Source organism: Fukomys damarensis, unplaced genomic scaffold (assembly GCF_012274545.1).
Source record: "Fukomys damarensis isolate Sample0158 unplaced genomic scaffold, DMR_v1.0_HiC HiC_scaffold_23, whole genome shotgun sequence".
NCBI classification, from domain to species: domain Eukaryota; kingdom Metazoa; phylum Chordata; class Mammalia; order Rodentia; family Bathyergidae; genus Fukomys; species Fukomys damarensis.
The window spans coordinates 7,690,388-7,705,185 of NW_022900935.1; positions in this window are offsets into that span (position 1 = coordinate 7,690,388).

Here is a 14,798-nt window from a genome sequence, read left to right on the forward strand (position 1 = left end):
GCGCCACCAAGCCGTGGGAAGGCCCCGGGCGGTCACCGCCTCCACCGACCGCTGGGAGGTCCGGCTCTGCCGGCCGGCAGCAGTGCAGCGTACTGGGTGGCCTTGGGCAGGTGCCCTGGGAGGTCCCACGGGAAGGCAGGGGTGTTCCGATCTGTACCTGGTGTGCCCTGGGCGCTGCTGGCGGGTGGAGCTGCTGCTCTGGGATGCCCCAGCCTCCCCTGAGGGCCAGCCCGGTGCCTTCCTGCCTCCCGGGGTTATGGGGCCCTCAAACAGTTTGGTCTGGTGAGGTTGGTAGGGTGGCTGTGACCTGCTCCTCAATAGGAACTCCCCAGCAGCTCCTCCCTTAGGAACCCAAAGCACATGGAGAAGTGGAGTGTGTGTGTGTGTGTGTGAACACCATAGAGTACTCAGACCTGTGAGAGGCTGTGGTCAAGTTCAAAATATACTCAGGTTGCAGCGTGGCCCACAAAGTTGGGCTCTGGCCAAGGTGCTTGAGGGCCTGACTTCCTCATAGTGGTTGGTGGCATCCTTGGAAATCGGATTCCAGCTCACCAGAGACAGAACTGTCCTTGGGGAAGCCTGATTACCCGGTGAGAAGAACATGCCTGTGCTTCCTGCCACAGGGACCCACACTTGGCAGGGTACCCAAACAGGCACATACAGACCTAACGTACAGGAACACACTGGCACAAGCAGTTCTTATCAGGAGGCGCGGGTGGTCACCCCAGCCACACCTGTGAACACTTCTTCCAGATGCCCCCAGCATTCATGTGATCTCTCAGGGCATGGGCTAGTGCGGCAGAAAGCCCCATCATCATAGAAGGTGCACAATCTGTGCGCTCTGGATGCCCTGGACAAGCAGAAATCAAGGAAGCCTTGGGTGATATTTGCCGTGTGTAACCGGCTGAGATGGCAAGGTTTAGCACAGGAGCAGGTTTCAGGCAAAAGTCAAGGACTCTGGGGTGGATGTATTCATGTGAGATGTCCCAGGTCATCGCAGTGCACAGTTAAACAGGGGGTCTGGAGTTCAGAAAAGAAGTCTGAACCAATTACTTAAGCTTGGAAGTCATTGGGTAACAGATGGCATTTAAAGCTTTGTGAGCAGACGAGACCACCCAGAAAGTGTGGATGGGCACAGAAGGTGCCTAATGCAATATTTAGCATTTGTTGAGCACTCATCGTAATACCAGAAAAGGCACGAAGCGTTTTGTAAGCATTAACTCATTTCACCCTTGGCAACCTACAAAGTAGTAATAGTATCATCCCCACTTTACAGATGAGAAACAAGGCACAGAGAGGTAGAAAAGCATTCAGGCTAAGGTCAACAGGTTATAAATGGAAGGGCTGAAATTCAGTAAGGCATTTTGATCCCAGAGCCAAACTATGAGGCTGTATATACTTTGTAGACTTCTTCAATATTGGGCTATAGGCTCTAATACTAAGCCTAGTGCCATGCCATCAACATGAAGGGCTTAATAGCCATATATGGACAAAAGCCACATATGGCTATTAAGCACTTGAAATGAGACTGGCCTGAATTGCTGGGTATAGTGTGGGTGAGACACAAAGTAGACTTTTTTTTTTGTCTTTTTAATTTTTTTTGGTACCAGGGATCAAACTTAGGACCTTGCACTTGCAAGGCAGGTGGCAGAACCACTGAGCTAACTCCTTTGCCCTGCACAGCAAAATTTTTTGGGTTTTTTTTTTGTTGTTGTTGTTGTTGTTTTTTGAGACAGGGTCTCGCTATGTAGTTCAGACTGCTCTGGAATTCACTACATAGCCCAGGCTGGCCTCAAACTCACAGTGATCCTCCTGCCTCAGCCTCCTAAGTGCTGGGATTACAGGCATGCTCTACCATGCCCAGCCTTTTTTTTTTTTTTGGAAAGTAGAATTTTTAAAAGCGAAGTACCTCATTGATCTTTTCATACTGATTGCATGTTGAAATGGCAATATTTTAGATTGATTAGCTTAAATAAAATATTCAACTTTTTTCCAAGAAGATTGAACTCAGGGACTTGTGTACACTAACCAAGAGTCCTACCACTGATTACCTCCCCAGCTCCTCTTTTTTTTTTTCAATGTGGCCACTAGAACATTTTTAATTGTATATTCATCTCCCATGATATTTTTTATAAGGCAGTTCTAATCCAGTGCAGGGTTTTCCCACCTTGACATTACTGACATTTGGGGCTGGATAATTATTGTGTGGGCCTGCTCTGTGGATTGCAGAACGTCCAGCAGTATCCCTGCTAGATGCAAGGAGAACCCCCCAAATGGTAACCTTTGATAATGTCTCTATCTAATATCAAATGTTCCTGGGAGATGAAGCTTCCCCTAGTTGAGACGCACTGGTCTTGAGAAACTCCAAAATTTCAGGGTTAAGTAGAAAAGAAAGAGCTGCCAGAGTGGACTAGAGAGGATTCGCCAGGGAGACAGAAGAAAGCCAGGCTTGGGCAAGGTGGGAGCTAAGAGAGAGTTTCATAAACTAATTGAATTGGAGGTAGACATGTTTTGTGTTCACTGCTGGCCTGCCTGGCAGGTGATAGGTGTTCAATAAACACTGGTTGGCAGAATTCTAATTTAAGAAGCTTCACTGCTGAGAAAGCAAGCCGGGCTGGTGAGAAATGTGGAGTCCAGGATTTGCTTGCTTTTGCTTTGGCTTAAGATGGGAGAGGGTAGAGCTCGGATCAACTGACAGGAAATGCTCACTCTGTGGGACTTTTATGAAAAGGTTTCCACCTTGATTGTAAAGTTCTCGAACCATTTTCGTTGTTCAGAAACATTTTTGTTGTTCAGGATCATGTCCCTTAGTGCCCAGAAAAGAAGCTACAATATAGAAAGAATTCTGAAATATTTGTAAAACAGAGAAATAATAATCATTAAAACAATCTTTATTGCATTTAACACGTGGAAGGCCTTGTCCTAAGCACTTTGACGTGTATCAACTCTCGTAAACCTCACAACTCCTTAAGAGACATTTTATTATCTCACTCATGAAGACTTGGGTTATATGACTTACCCGAGACCACATAACTAATAAGGGGATTCTAACAGAAAGGCTGGCTCTGGAATTCATGCTGGTAAGTACTGCATCACACGGTAGAGTGTGGTGGACCAGTCAGGCACAAGGGCTGGGTGAGACAGGAAAAAGCGGGAACGAATCTGAATGCTGCCGAGCTCCTCTCTGGGTAACTGGTGGGCGGAGATGACGACCGGAGAGACTAGAATGGGACCCTGGGAAGGAACAGCCAAAAAACTCTTGGCAGAAGGGGAAAATCAGCCAAGAATGGAGCACTACAGCGCAAGGTGAGAGAAAGCCAGAGAAAGGCCATTGGTCACCAGCCCAAGGGCTCTAAGGAGAAGACATGTGACCAGAGGCCCTGGCGTGAATGCCCAGAGGAAGAGAGGAAAGGCCCAAACTCCGTGCTCTTGGAAGAGTTTGAGGTTGCAGAGTTAGGCTTGGAAATGGTGTTGGTTGATGAGCAAGGGAACCTCAGGCCACCCAGAGCTCGCAGGAGGATTTTGCGGGCTGTTGGAGAGGGGCTCGGTAGTAGGCAGAGGATGGAGCCTGGGTGGCTCACAGGGCTCAGGCAGCCTCAGGGGAGGAAGAGAGGAGACCATGACTCTTCCTACATGTGCCGGAGCTGATTGAGCAAAAGGTGGTTTCCAAGGGTCAGTTTCAGCTCCTGTGGCCAAACGCTAGGTCTGCCTCAACCTCACAGGGAGATCACTAAGATGTCATGGCTCTAGCGCCAAAGGGCTGACTTGCAAATGGGCCATGTGCTAGATCAGGATTCTGGAGACCTCTGTGGGACCAGCCACTGGGCCTCTAACCACTGCATGGTGGAGGGCTGTGGGGGCTCCAGAGGACAGGGTGACGGGCTAAGATGCCCAGGGAAGGAGATGGCAGTTATTCATTGTGCAGTAATTTATGTGTATCTCGGGGGCTGCTCTGTAATCCCCATAAAAGCAGGGACTGTGTCAGGTTGGGCACTGTCATCCCCAGAGTCTGGCAGTATCAGGCGCATAGTAGGTATTTGTTAAGTATTGGCTGAGTATTCAGTGATTGGGAGGGGAGCTGAGGGCTCCTGAAGTCCATGGGGGAAGTGATGCCTGGTTTTGGGGGTCACAGCAGAGTCACAAGGTGCCACTGAGCCTTCCCTCTGCAGGAACCTGCCCTTCCCTAGCTGTCTGGATACTGAGACCCAGAGAGGGACAGAAACACGTCCAGGGCCACACAGTGAGGTTTTGGTATTCTCATCTGTAAAGCGCGATGATAAAAAAATTTACCTTCCAAAATGTCTAAAGGAGTAGGGGAAGTGGGAGTGGTAGGGGAAAGGAAAGAAGGGAAAAGACAAAAATAAGAGAAATGGAAAAACAAGGAAACAAAGTCTTTGTAAATAGGGAAGTGTGGAGGGGGTGAAGGGAGGGGAGGGGAATGAGGAAAAAAATAAGAACCAGGTTACATCTTATAAAGGTACAGATCCTAATGATGAATGTAACTGTACTGTACACCTAAAATGTACCAATAAACTTAATGGAAAAATTAATTTAAAAAATGTTACTCTGCTGGGTGTGGTGGTGCGTGCCTGTAATCCCAGCACTCGGGAGGCTGAGGCAGGAGGATCACTGCAAATCCGAGGCCAGCCTGGGGCTATATGTGAGTTCAAGGCCAGCCCGAACTAGTTTTTGTCTCAAAAAAAAAAAAAAAAAATTACTCTTCCACTCGCTGCTTGTGCGGATGAAACAGGGTGAGAAGCATAGAACAGCAGTGGTGTCTAGAGGGAGCATCCTAGTGTCTGCCTTCGGGCTCTGCCTCTCTCCTTTCTCTCCCGAGGTGACTCATTAACTTCTGAGGGGTTACCTCTTATAAGCCTCTCTCTCTTTCAATCTCTCCCCCCACCTCTCTGTCTCTCTGGCTGGCTGTGGAATGCAGGCCTTGCATATACTAGGCAAGCATTCTACCACTAAGCCACTAAGCCACACCCCAGTCCCTTGGTTTGTACCTCTGACGCAGACCTCTAATCCTAGGTTCTGGTTCGCATACCCCACTTCCTCGCCTTTCTCCTACACACGTTGACCTCCATTTGTGCTAAGTCCTAACCAGTGTGCGCTGGGCCTGCCTGGCCCTCCCGGGCTCTCCGCATCAAAGCCTGGATGGCAGACATCCCCAGCACCACTTTCCTGCTCCCTGCTCCAGCCTGAGAACGCTCTGAGCCTCCTCTCCTCACCCCTGACCGGGCTCATCTCAGGCCCTTCCTGTCCTCCCCCGCTCCCTAGGGACCCATCAGCGCTCACTCCCACCGGCACAGCTGCCACTCCAGCTGGTTGCTGATGGAATGCACAGCTGCTGGGAGCCACATGTGTGGAACAGGTGGTGCACAGCTACCCCTGGGGCTGGTGGGGCAGGGGTGGGACCATCTGCCTGTGTCTGTTTGTCTGGCCAGCGCAAATGCCTATGTGAACACACTCCCAAGTCTTCTCTCTGAAATGCGGTGGACCGGGTGGACTTGGCTTCACCTTCCCTAGCTCTGGGCTGAAGAGGTCGGGATGGTCCATGCCGTCCGTGTCCATCGGGGCCCCTGAGCGCCACCAGCAGGGGCTGGTGCAGCTCATCACCCTCATCCACTGCCCACTGCTGTGGGCATGAGTCTTACGGAGCGGCCGCCAGCGGTCAGAGCTTCCTCAGCTTTCCCAAGCCCCGGGGACAGCCCATTATGGGGAAGCCAGAGGCTCCAGACACATTCCAGAGCCCCCTTGGCAGCACCCAGGGGCTCCAGGGGAGGCTGAGCATCCAGGGGATGCTGGGGCAGCATCTGTCCCCGTTCCCACACTCTGGCCCCTCTGGAATCTCAGAGATTTCTCTTCTCTGTGTGTGAGTGATGTCAGGGAGCAGAAAGGAGGGGCTCCCTGAAGTCAGTGGCTGGGCTGGCTGTGGGGGATGCAGGGCGAGCCGGGGCCTTGTTACTGCTCACACAGTAAGGAGGGTAGCTCAGTCTCGTGCCACCTGGCTTGACTGGGCAGTGATGCACCCAGCTCATTCCCACTTGAGAAGGGCCTCCATTTCCTCATCCGTCACACAGGGGTGAGACCGACCTCCACCTGCAAGGTAACCTCACAGCTGGAGAGCCCAGACCCCTCTCCGCCTCGCAGTACTCTCTCCTACATTCCCTGACCTCCACCCAGGCTTGGAGTACACAGCACAGGGCTCACACCTTTCGGACTCTTGTGTTCCGCCTGCCTTGAAAGCCTTTCCCTCTCTCGATCTGGAAAACTCATACTCATTCTCCAATGCCCAGCACAAAAGTGTCTCCCTAGGAAGCCTTCCCTGCCTCGTTGTGCTTCTGTGGTTTTCCGTGAACGCCTCCGTGGCAGCCTGAACCCCACCCCTGCCCTGCCGTGCTGCTGCTGCCTGCCAGCTCCCCTCCCTGACTGGGGCTCCTGCAGAAGCTGTGGCTGGGTGGGAGCTGCTCTTCTGGGGCTCCAGCCACCCTCGGGAGCCCAGACACAGCAGCCTCTAAGATAGGGGCGTCGGGGCACCATCAGGACGTGGCTCTAGGCCTGGCCTCGGCCCGGATGCTGCCTGGCGGCTTCCCAACTGCATCTCCTGGTTGGGTCTTAATAGGCAGACAAAGGGGCTTGGGCCTCACCTGCTGCTGAGGTGTTTTGTTTTGCTTTGTTTTCTGAGGTGTTTTTTAAACCCAGAAAGCAGCCCATCTTCCCCTACCCTACTCCCCTGGTCAGGTAGAGTAAAAGCCCAGACAAGGGAAGGTGAGGCAGAGACTGGGTTAGAACCCAGAGTTCTTTTCCCTGCCCCTAAACTCCCTCCTTGTGCCTTCATGTGAAGGCTGAGACGTGACCACAGGGTCAGGCAGAGCATGGGTAGGGTGGAAAGCCCACCAGTACTTCCTCACCTGGTAGCGAGGGACACTTTCAAGAGCAACAGGCCCAGTCCTTTGCTATCCTGAGGTGGGTGTGGGTTCTAGGGCCTGGGAAGGCTTTAAATGTTCAGCTCTTCTAGCAAGCAAATGCGGAGGCCAGTTAGAGGTGCAGGAGGTTTTATGGAGAAAGGCTCACTTTCAGCCCACAGGGATCTGCGTCTTCATTCTTTCCTACGTGTGACAAAGTCCTCCTTAACCCTGAAGCCAGTCATGTCAGTGCATGCCTGTAATCCTAGCACTTGGGAGGCTGAGGCAGGAGGATCTCTGCGAGATCCTCCTCAAGGCCAGCCTGGGCTACATAGTGAAACCCTGTTGCGAAAAAACCAAAACCAAAACCAAACCAAACCAAAACAAAACCCTGGAAACTCCAAGTGTTATAAAGCCGACCCCAAGGTCAGGTACTACAGCCACAGCTCCGGGTGTGAATTTATCAGTTGCCTAGCACCTCTCCTTCTCGATTGTCACCCATCTATCTCCCTTCAGGAGAACCTGCTGCAGAGCGGCACGGCCCCACCCGCAGCAGCTGCCCTGTGGACAGACAGCAGCTCACAGAGCAGGTGCCACCTTTCCCTGGGCTGCCCCTAGAAGCAGCTGGGTCACACAGGCCAGGCCACCTCTGCCCTGCACGGGACTTCTCTAATAGAACAGCTTGGGCCTGATCAAGACCCTCTCGGAGCTGCCTGGCAGGCGGAGGCTCCTCTCTCCCGGCCTCCTTCCTTCCTTCTTTTTCACAGGTGTTGGGCCTGCGTGACAGGCACAGCGCTCTTTCTGCTTCCTCCTGCTCCCTCCCTTTGATCCTTCTTGGCCATTTTCCCCACACTAATTCCTACGATGGAGCCTAACCACAAATGTGACGAGGACAGAAGGAAGTAGGGCCTCTGGAAGGGAATTAGGTCACAAAGCCTGGACAGCTGTCTTGCCCCTTCCACCCCCTGAAGGCCTATGAGCTAGAAAAAGGTCCCTTGCCAGGATGGAACCAGCTGCAGCCTTAATCTTGCACTTCCCAGACTCTAGAACGGTGAGAAATAAAAAATCTTTGTCATAGTCCTGGGGAGCACAAGCATGCTAGGCAAGTGTCCTACCACTGACTATAGTCCTGGCCTTTCTTATTTTATTTTTTGAGATAACTTGCAATCCTCATGCCTCAGCCTCCTAAATAGCTGGGCTTACAGGCATGCACAACTGTTCCTGGCTAATTTCTGCTCATCATGAGCCACCTAGGCCGTTATTTTGCTATAGTAGCATATGTGGGCTAGGACAGATGAAGCCAAGTGAAAGTGTAGCATTCAGAGGAAAGAGCACTCACTGGCTCTGGAGCAATAACCTGGTACTACATTTCCTTTGTGCACCTCAAAGTATGCATCCTGCCTCTAAGATTTGGTTTCTACTTTTGCAGGATGTAGATGAGAAAACTTTACCTATACCTCCCATCCAGGAAAAAGAAAAAAAGATAGCAGGGCAAGCAGTATTTTTGCCTCTGCTTCTCTTAGAGGTGCCCACCAGAGATCATTCTTCAAACTCTTGCCCAGAGGAAATCAAATGGCAGGAAATTATTTGTGCCACTCCTGAGGTTTGGGGAGACACACCTCAAGCTAACTGAATGTGACCTCAAAATTTCTTCTGTGGCTTTTATCATAGAAATACATACGTGCAAGTCCTAGCTTGGACCTTGAGAGGGTCACCTTACCTCTCTGAGCCTCAGTTTCCTTACCTGCAAAGTGGCAATGATAATAGTACCTACTCTGATAGGCATGGTGATGCACACCTATAATCCCAGCACTCAGGAGGCTGAGGCAGGATTATCATAAATGCAGGGCCAGCAGGGGCTACACAGTGAGGTCAAGGTCAGCCTGAGCTACATAGTGAGACCCTGTCTCAAAAAAAAAAAAAACAACAAAAAAACCCACAAATAAACAATCTATTTACTTCATAGGGTTGTTGTGAGGATTAAATAAATTGATTTGTATAAAGTATCTATTCTAGTCACTGTTATGATGTCAGTTTGTAATTTTAATCCATGAGTTACATGTTTATAACAATTTTTAATTGACATACGTTGCACATATTTATTATGTACAATGTGGTGTTTCAGAGCATATTTACTTCATGGAATAGTTAAATCTAGCTAATTAACAAATACAGTACCTAACATAGCTGTCACTTCTGTGGTGAGAACACTTTTTTTTTTTTTTTTTGGTGCCAGGGATCGAACTTGGGTCCTTGCGCTTGCAAGGCAGGCGGCGGAACCGCTGAGCTAAATCCCTGGCCTGGTGAGAACATTTAAAATGTCCACTCTCTTTTTCTGTTTTCTTTGTTTGTTTGTTTGTTCTTTGTTTTGTTTTGTTTTGCTTTGGTACCGGGGATTGAACTCGGGTCCTTGCTCTTGCAAGGGAGACCACCGAACTGCTGAGCTAAATCCCCGGCCCTTTGTTTTGTTTTTTGACACAGGATCTCACTATGTAGTTGAGACTGACCTGGAACTCACTATGTAGCCCAGGCTGGTCCTGAACTCACAGGGATCCTCCTGCCTCAGCCTCCCAAGTGCTGGGATTACAGGCGTGCGCCACCACACCCGGCTCTGTGTTGTTTTTGAGACAGGGTCTTATTATGTTGTCCAGGTTAGACTTAACCTAGGCTGGCTTCCAATTTGATACCCTTCTGCCTCAGCCTCCCAAGGGCTGAGATTACAGATGTGAACCGGCATGCCTGGCTAGCTTTATACTCAGAACACAAGGTAGTCTCATTAACTATAATTACCATGCTGTCCACTAAAAAAGTACATCTTTAAATGACTATCAGCAAGTGAAAGTGTCCAGTAAGCAAAAGAATAGGAAGAGAACATAGCTCTCAGACCTTGAACAAGTTTAGCAAAGAGTAAAGAGAGGACGCAAGACGGGGCAGAGCTGTGTCCATGACTTTGCTATCCTGTTACTCCTTCTGCTCCAAGCCACAGCTGCATCTTTACCACATCACAGGATTTGTATCCTCAGATCCAGTCTGAGCCATGTCAGAAAGCAGAGGATTTGGTTAAAGCACCAGAGGTTGGTGTGCTTAACCACAGACTGGGCAGGAGAGGGTGTGGGCCCCTTCCTCTCCCTCCACCTGGGCCTTTCCTTCACTTCGGACAAGATTTGCAGGCTGCAAACCAGTGCCAGCTCTGGCACCCCTGGCTTTAGGGACATTAGGAGAACTTGCTCACTGTGAGAGCAAGACATCTCGGAACAGTCTCCTTGATGTCCCCAAGTGGGTGACTCTAGGGCTCCCGAAAGAACCTGCAGGCTGACAGATGCGAGGAAGTGGATGAGAAGTCACATCTGGCCCCATCTCGGGTGATGGGGTGGGTGGGTGGGAAAGCGGAGGGACTTCAGGAGGAGAGTCAAGGAGGCACATTTGAGTCTAGTCTTGCCAGTAGCCAGAGGAATGGCTAAGAGAACCCTGGAGGCCTCTGGTTACAGCAGGCTGACAGAGCTCTGCAGTAGCCAGCCTCCAAGACGGCCCCATCATCTCTGCCTGTGTCGTCCCTTCCCACATCCTATCTTATTTGCTCAGCGTGGCCAATAGAATATGAAGGAAGTGATGAGGTTTCACTTCTGCGGCCGGCTACCTCGTGGCTTTGCTCACTTCAGGGAAAGTCGCAAGGATGACACAGGCAACCAGCCATGTGAATGCGCCACCTTGGACGCAGATCCTCCATCCTCCAGCTCCTTTCAAGCTTCTTTCAGATGACTGCAGCCCGACCTGATGGCTTCAGGACCATCTCGTAAGATGCTCTGGGCGAGAACCACCCAGCTCACCCACTCCTAGCTTCCTGTCCTGCAGTCTTGGAGGTGCAGAAAGACGCCGAGGTACAGCAGGAGTTCTGGGAGGCTGGGGCTGAGGTCACCCCCTTACTCCTTCTCACGCCCTTCCTCATCTTCTCTTCTCCCTCCCACTCCACCTCCTCCTCCGGTGGTTCCGAGGGCCACCCTGAGTCTGGGAAAGGAATCCTGCTTCGGATGGGCTCAGGCTGCCATCCATCACACCTCTCCACATTGAGACCTTTTTTTGGTCTCGTTGTATTTGAGAAGGGGTCTCACTATGGAGCCCCAGCTGGCTTCCAACTTGTGATTCTCCTGCCTCAGCCTCCCCCATGCTGGGATTTCAGATATGTACTGTCATACCTATCATCGTAGTCTTTATATGGGGGAGAGGGACTACAGATACACCCTAACATCAAGGATGGAACTGATCCCAGGGCTGTTCATTACCCGCCTGCCCTTTACCATTTCTTAAGGGGCACAAGCAGGCTTGGGAACACTACGGTGGTTTAAAAAAAACCACCAATCAAAAAAACCAAGACAGTATAAAATTTATTGGAAATCTCTATTTATTTGAATGGCTGTTAAAAAGATGCAGAAGCCCCGGCTGTAAAATGAAGGCGTAGGACACATGTGAGGAGTGCAGGGGATCCACACTGACTGGCATGTAGCACCCTTTATCACGTGACCTGGGAAATGCCGCAAGGGGCCAGGTAGGGCTGGAGCCCCAGGGAGTGCTACGAGCTGGGAAGAGTACGTGCACATTATGTGTGGAGCCTTCATTTGTAATCGTGTTCTAAACTGGGGTGACTACGATACTTTTCAGAGGCAACCAGGAATTAAGGGTATGGGCATATTAAGTTAATAAAGCAATCTGTACCAACATAGTTGAAAACACACACAGGTCAAACTGTGTCACTGCCAAAGTCTCTCAAACCATGATTATGGGTGTGATATCCTCCCACTCTAAGTTACTTAGGTCTAAAAATCCCAAATCTCAGGGAGGACCTGGCTCAGTGGGTGCAAACTAGAGATTTAAGGGCCAGATTTAGCCTACAAGATATGCTTTCTTTGGCTCGCAGGATGGTTTTTAACCTCGAAAGAGTTGCCAACATTTGAAAGTCCAGATTTCCAGCCTCTCATGAAAGACTGGGTGGCATATCTGGCAACTCCAGCCTGTATTCCCACGAGGTAGCAGTGTATCAGAAGCTCAGTGTTTCTACCTCTCTAAAGACCCTGCTGATTCCCTTTGCTCGTTTCTGTTTCTTGCCTGGCCCCTGTAGAGTTTATGACCGCTGGTCTGTGGTGACCTCCGTGATTTTGTACTAGTACCAGTTACGAGTCTAGCCTTGAACCCTTGCCCTAACTCAGTGGCAGACACACCCACCCCAGGCTGGGAGTGCAGGAGTCCGATCCTGGTCTGTATAGCCTTGGTTTGCCTTATGACGCCTCTGACTGCAAAAATGAGGAGCAAAAAGCTTCCTGGCCACATTTCACTTTCATTCATGACATCCTGAAGTCCTCTGGGGAATGGCCCATCAGGGGGACACTTCCCAACCAAGGTCAAGGGTAGGTCACTTCTGGCCAGACAAGAAAACCCAAGCAAAGGAAGGAATTCCAGCCTAGGCTGGACTGGGCCAGGGGGGTGGGGGAATAGGGAGGGAGGTCAACTTCTCAGCCGTGGCCATGAGACATGGCCAGGACATCTGTGCACAGCTGGCACATCCTGCAGGTTTAGAAACCACCCAAGTCATTGTGCGAACGAGCTCCCCCTCGAAGTTCGTAGTGCGTAATGAGTCTAACTGTGTTGGTTCTGCCACTGAGGACGGAGGAAGACACACGAGGAAGACGGTGAGGCAGGTATCATCGATCGGGCTGTCCTAGCACAGGTTCTACTACTTCCTTCCCAAGGGTTCTGAGGTTAAGGACAAGAGGTAGCCGATTAAGAGCCAAGACCTTAGGCAGAGGCTGGGAGCTGGGGAGGAAAACTAAGGGGAATGGCCCCGGTGACCCCTGGGCTACCCGCATACAACGTCCGTGAGATTGCAGAAAGAGCCAGAACCAGTCCCAAGCAGCAGGACTGGCCATGAGTTCTGTGTATGGAGCCCAGGGTCCTCAATGAACAGACATAACCACCTGTACACACTCATAGTGAGGAACACAAACAGCGCGCACACACAGGCATCAGCAGAGCTGCCAGAGCCATTACACATAACGCACAAAACACACATCCATGCAGTTTTTATCCTGTTGTACACACTTATGCGTGCATCTCTATACACAATCACAGTGGTTATCGGCGAGAGCCATCAGCTTGTCACACAGGTATGTTCAAAAAAATTTTCAGAGCACCTGAGGTCCTTTTTTGGCTGGCTAGAACTACTTGGCAAGAGGGACAAGCACAGCACCAAGAAGCTGTGGGAGAGAAAAGTAATCAGGGAGTAAAAAACACTAATCACAGCCAGCAGCTGGGTGCTGGCCTGCAGTGCCACCTACTGGCAAGAGAGGTTTTTTTTCCCCCTTTCCTTCTAGGCTGCAAAACTCAGGATGATGCTTTTCCGGCACCCTGTCCAGGGAAGCTGCCAACCATGGGATGCCACTCATTCCTCCTCCCTGTTGTGCTCCACCCAAGGCAGTGAGACCCCGGCATCCTTGGAGTTGTACCACACCGTCAGGGAATGGGCATCTGGGGCCTCACGTGCTTCCAGGAAAGCAATTCCCAACACAAAACAGGGGTGACCAGAAAGGATCCATTTTTGAGGTAGCGATGCCTGGAGTGCTGGGTGGAGGGCTCTGAGGCCAAGTCTGGCCTTAGCAGAGAGGGCTATGGTGATGGAATAGCCACGGTGCTGTAGGCGGGACAGCCTCCACTCTTGACATTTTTGCAGCGGATCCCAGAACCTTCTGATACGCGATTCCATTGTGAGGGTATGTTTGTTGCTAACACCTTCATGGAACAAGAAAATTCCACCATTCCAACTTTTACTAGAGTCTGATCTCTCACTTGATCCACAGCTTCTGAGGCAGACAAAGCTCGCCTGGAACTTGTTCTTGCTTTCAGAGAGCACCTAAGGATGACTTGTTAGATCTGAGCTGCTGAAGTCAATGCCGGGCTTCTTTGCTTTCTCCAAAACATATTTTGAACACCCACCCACTTACCAGCACTCCTCACTGCCCAAGAGGTCCCATGAGGCCAATGACAAACAGAGAGCACAAAGCCACACTGAGCAGACAATGGACAACGAGCAGAGTTCGTCCCTAGGCAAGGGTCCTACTCCCTGCACCCTCAGCCATCAGCTTGGGAGGCTGTCTCAATTTGGCTCAAGTCAAATTCATGCATCAACTAAGTAGCAAATAACAATAGGTCATGAGCCACTAAACACAGTCAAAACTTGGAATTTGATTCTAGTTCATTTTTATTTTTGAGACAGGACTGAGCTATTTCGCCCAGGCTGGCCTCAGACCTGTGATCTTTCTGCCTCAGATAGCTGGGATTACAGATGACTACAGTTTAGAATCTGAAATCCTCAAATGTTAAGCAAGGATCAGGCAGTCACAAAGCCTCCTAACCCTGCCCCTCAGCAGTGGAGTTAAGGCCTGTCCTCTAAAACTTAGGTCGGGGAGGCCTGATTTATTCCACTGAGGTATGGGCCAGGGATCTTTGCCCCAGCCCAGGGGCCAGTAAATTTTTTCTGTGAAGGACCAGTTGATAAATAGTTTTGGCCTTGCAGTCTCTCCCCACCATTCATCTCTGTTGAAGCAGTTCAAGAACTGCAGCTCAGAAACACGTAAACTAATGGAGACCAAATAAAAGGAGTACAGCTGGGCACAGTAGCACACACCCATAACCCCAACACTCAGGAGGCCAGACATAAGTTCTCTGAGTCCAGGGCCCTCCTGGAATACACAGTGAGGTTCTGTCTCAAAGCCAAATAGCCTGGCGCAGTGGCACACACCTGCCATCCTAGCACACAGGAGGCTGAAGCAAGAGGATCAGCACAAGTTTGAGGGCAGCCTGGGCCACACAGTGGGTCAAGGCCAGCCTGCACTACACAGAGAG